Source organism: Rhagoletis pomonella, unplaced genomic scaffold (genome assembly GCF_013731165.1).
Source record: "Rhagoletis pomonella isolate Grant_MI unplaced genomic scaffold, Rhpom_1.0 Rhpom_scaffold_00244, whole genome shotgun sequence".
Lineage (NCBI taxonomy): Eukaryota > Metazoa > Arthropoda > Insecta > Diptera > Tephritidae > Rhagoletis > Rhagoletis pomonella.
The window spans coordinates 53,915-59,101 of record NW_023458798.1 but is presented as its reverse complement, the minus strand read 5'-3'; the positions used below and the strand labels follow the sequence as shown (position 1 = coordinate 59,101).

At 34.5% G+C, this 5,187-nt stretch overlaps 1 long non-coding RNA gene across 1 annotated transcript in view; it reads left to right on the top strand.

Annotated features, from left to right (window-relative positions):
* LOC118750448 overlaps window positions 1-1,050 on the top strand; it is a 2,826-nt gene extending 1,776 nt beyond the window's left edge. The window contains exon 2 of the long non-coding RNA XR_004994394.1: window positions 765-1,050. This is a non-coding gene — a long non-coding RNA (uncharacterized LOC118750448). The remainder of the gene's footprint in view (window positions 1-764) is intronic.
* Window positions 1,051-5,187: the final 4,137 nt, after the last annotated feature.

Sequence of the window (5,187 nt, the reverse complement as noted above, 5' to 3'; positions counted from 1 at the left end):
ATAGTTAGATGCATTTCCTGCAGGGTATATGTATACATATGACATGAGGTAATTAAAAACTTGATTGAACGTAGAAAACTAACAGTGCAATGAAAATGTTTTTATGAAAGTTTTTTATTCGGTTGGATTTATATTATTTATACATATACTTATTTCTGTACTATTTATCTAAACTTGTTTTCGCAATTAGCATTATTTAGAGTGCAATATGTACATATGTGTATGTATGTATGTGCATATCGACGGTACTTTGGCAAAACCTCGTATCTCAAAACACTCTCATACAACACTCTCTAACAAAAAGCTCTCTATTAATAACAAGAAATTATTTTGAATAACTTTTTGATCTGAATATTTACTATTAAATACATTTTAGTTAATTAAAATAAAATATAATGAATCATACTATTTTAAGGCGTATTTTGAATTAATTTTAGGAGAAACTTGGTTGTAGTGATTTCTGAAATTCGAGGTTTTGCCAAAGTACCGTATACATGCATACATTTGTATGTATGTTAAATCTCGAGTTAATATCATTAATGGGGACATGTAGATATCTGCAGCATACATACATACACAATTTTGTTCAATATACAATAGGCATATTAAACACCAGAAAACCGCACTTTTACACTGACACAATTTGAAACTTTGAATTTGAATACTTCTTATGCATGTATTTACATATGTACATGTATGTTCACCTTATGTATGGTGCATTTCAATGGAATCTAATAACTTTGTAACTTCTTCACTCAACTTAGAGTCGTGTAGTACAATCCGGACCGAAAGGTAGTCACAAATACGTTGTGGCACACTGAAACGCCAAGAAACAACTGCTTCCATGAAGACACCAACCAACTTGCCAAATCTGCAGAAGATAGCCAGCGTCAACAACAGATAAAAAGCTGTTTCTAACATTTAACCAACACACAGTGGTGAATTCGCAAAGCATAACTGTAATATTTAGAATAATGTGCACACAATTTTCTTGTAAATTGGAAAAGTTAAAAATAAACGATAAAAAATGGTATTGAAATAAAATAAACATGTATGTACATTAGAATACGTCAAACAAAGAAAATCCTGCATTGTGAAAGGACTCCGACTCAAATTTTAGTATATGGTATAGTGGTTAGTGTTTGGTGTAGTGGTTAGCAGTGCGCGCTACCATTCCACAGAGCCTGGGTTCGCCAATTTTCCGACCAACATCAAAAAAGTGTTTTCTGATAGCGGTCGCCCCTCGGCAGGCAATGGCAAACCTCGAATTGTATTTCTGCCATGAAAACCAGCTTCTCATAAAAATACAATCGTCGTTTGGAGTCGCGTAAATCTGTAGGTCCCTCCCCTTGTGTGACAACATCAAGGAGAAACTTGGCCAAACACTAACATATTAGAGGTATTCTCGAAGTCTTGCACGTCGCACGGATTGCACGAAAAGCAAAAATACCATGCCAAATTTGCCAAGAGTATGAGAGCACCCCATTGCAAGGGGTAGCATGCATAGATACCAAGCAGCGAAATTCTATGTCAAATACAATAACAAGATACAGCTAAAAAATTAAGTGAGCGAAATAAGAGAGATATGGAATTCCAACAACAAAACAGGGCACCGGGTCGCATTTATCTTGCTATGCTTTTTTTTAAATATGTGCATGGGCTTAGGCTTTGAATACTTTTCAGCGATAGGAAATGTTGTTTCCCATGTATTTTGTTGTTGTGTATTTGCAAGTTATGCAATCCGTGCACTGGCTTTGCAAGATTTCGAGAATACCCCCTTTGTGTAGGCGCCAATCTATATTATTATTACAGTAAAATCCTCCAATAATCTCCCCTCTATACGATAATTCAAGGGTAAGCTCATAAAGAAGCGGCGAGAAAAGCATCGAGCAATGCAGCGAATAAAGTGTCGATTTCAAGAGTGGGTATATCTATGATTATAGCAGGTATAAAAAATGGAAATTTCAGATTGTACCTAATATCATAAAATAAATGTACCTAAATGAGGCAGATTGTACCTAAATAATTTACATCATTCGTTTATAGTTTTTTTTATTAATCTTATTTAAAACATGAATACAAAAGACGGATGTATTTTAAATGATTAGTTTTTTTTTTTAAGTGAGCTTGTATGTATAGACTATAATCTAATGGGAATCGGAGAAACATTGTTTATGTCTAATTTTTACTACTGAAAAATATTTACAAAAAAGAAAAAAACAGCTTTTTATAAAGCGACAGGAAAAGTGTGCTAATTTATCCGATTCCTTTTATTAGGTCCAGCAAGTCTAGAGAAAATAATCAAATTGCCGTTAGTAACTTCGAAAACATTTTAAATATATTTCCAAAAATCAAAAAGCGAATATGGGTCAAATAGCTATAGTTCTCAAGTAAAGAAAATATGAAATTTTAAGAAATCCTAGATACTGGACTGTATGGGCGAATAAAGGATGGTTTTCATTATGTCATATTTTGAGAACAAAATTTATTGACATATTTTGACACAACTTGCTTTCCGTTATCCCTACCTTTTTTGATGATATTCTGGGCCAAAAACTTACAAATAGCTGCTTTAGCTGATCTAAATAAATCAAAAGATTATTTTTAGTCCCATTTGATAATTTCTTTTCAATTATTTGACCGCAAATGCCATTGAATTTGACATAGTGAAAATACGCGTTAAAATTAATAGAAAAGTTGAAAATGTTATCATATGCGGGGAACTTTAGCTTTTATGGGGTCAATAGATTAAAAAATGCATTCCAACAATTGCAGGGGTAGAGCGTTTGTAGATTTCAAAACGTCATTGGAGAGGGGAGTACGTCCGTCTAGGGCGCAATCGCGTTTTATGGAAGAAATTAGTTCAAATTTCGAATATAAAAAATATAACAAAAATTACGAATTTGAGGATAGCTAAGAAAACTGTTATTTTTTCGTAGTGGCTGCAATGTAAAATGTTTAAGAGAATACATGACTTTTTTAGTTTCTTCCTTTTGACCACTTTTCTTTAGAATTATATTAAAGCGAAGCTTCACCCATGCCTACAAGTAAATATATTATCACGGTAAAGGAAAAAGAAAAAAAACTATAAATGGATATGATCAAAGATGATTGTACCTAAAATCTAGTGACTGTACATAATGTACCTTTAAGTGATCAAACGTCGGGAAAAGGTACAATTGTACCTACTTTTTCATAAAGAGCATTCTCTTTGCTCGATGCTCTATTTACGCCTTGCTCGATGCATTTCTCGATCTTTTGCTCGCCGCTCCGCTATGTGCTTAACCTAAGAGGCTGCGCATTGAGCATTTATTTTTCCCACATAAGAAAATGAGTTCTTCTCTTCTGATATCAATATAATGTACTAGGATCAATCAAAACGCCCGAAACTATAAGAATACATTGACTACATGCCATTTAAGGGTCAGAGTATATTCCCACTGCACTCAAATCTGAGATTTCACGAAATCTTTTGACATCCTATATATATTCATTATTTCGATTTCTTGGATTTCAATGAAATCCTCACTTTTGTAAAACGAACAAACCGTTAGATATTAAAAAGTTCAACCCTGCAGGCTGCTTCACTGGAAATGTCAAAATTCCTCACCCAGTAGAAATTTTATGCATACGACATCGCTGTTGGCATGAGCTTGCTGCGTGTATACATGCCAGTATAAATGAACCTTCATTTCCATTTAACACGCGTGGTTTCTCAGAGCGTATGCGTACTCTAACCATACACTTGTACTACTGCTGTATGCATATGGCTGTATTAATATTTCTAACATACAAAAATGTACTAATGGAACAGTATTAAGCGTTCTTACAAGATATGTAAATGCTACTTCTCTGATACATTTTAATATACGCGGACATACAAAAGAGTAGCACTTACATATGCAAATGCATATCTTGTAAAAGCCCGTTTGTGCTGAAAATAGTATCGCACAACACGTCCGTTCACTAAAATTTTTATACAAGACTGAAAATTGTTCACACTAATTCACTCACATGAAGAATACATGAATGCATACGACCGATTTCTACTGGGTACATAAAGAAACGCGCACAAACACACACACTAATTAAAAAATGTCAATGAAATACATACAAAGAAAGCGCGGTAATAACCCTCCAGTACTGCTGGAGTCAATCGCTACTTTTGAACCGCTACTGCACCGACTCCTAGGTAAGTAGCTACTCTATTAACCCGTGGTAGTGCACATGGTAGCGCAGAGTCGAACCAGTCGTAAGAAGAATAGCGAAAAACAACGACAGAGGGCGCGCATAAATCACGCAAGCGACTACTTTAGTAACTCCCGGTAGTGCAGAGAGAGCCGATGGTGACTACCGCCTAGGACATTGCCTTGTAAAAGTAATCGATGAATTACACTGCAAGTAGTCGGTCGGTAATTGACGGTGTTTATCAGGTAGCTACCGATTCAGCAGTCCTGTAGTCCCCCCGTACTGCAGGGAACATCTAAACAGGTTTTTAAGATTTCGAGGTTGAAATCTCAGATTGCAGTGCAGTTGGAATGTAATTTTATGCAAGCTAAGACTTTTTAAATTCCTATTTTTTTGTAATTACTAGATTTATACTACTTTTATAGCATGTAGTCAATGTATTCTTATAGTTTCGAGTATTTTTATTGATCCTACAAAATTATATTGACCTATGTAAAAAATTAAAGCTCGAGGCGCGACCTTTTAGAATTATTGTGAGAGGGAGATTCATGGAGGGTTATTAGGAAGGGAGGAGGTATGTTGGGAAGGATCGAGCACTTTTGAGGATCAAGTTCTTTAGTATCGATACTTTTAAGAATCGGGTATTTCTGAGAGTACTAAGTTCTTCCCTTAAATACTTATATGTACACGTGTTGGTAACATTTCAATGCTTAATGTAGAAATCTCAGCACTTTATTCAGATTAAAATATTAATCCAAATTAAGTCAAAAGAATGGCTAACTTTACTGGGTATTGTACTTTAAAACTATTGGAACTTCAAACTGAGTACAATCATTTCTGAATACCTGTAAATATAAATAAAACTCAGTACTTTTAAGTATCTATTCGTCACTTAATACTGAGTACTTTGAATCGATTCTGAGTGCACGCATCAAAGTGATGATTGGAACAGAGTATTTTTAAGTACTGTGTCCTTTTAAGTTCTGAGTATTTTCGAGT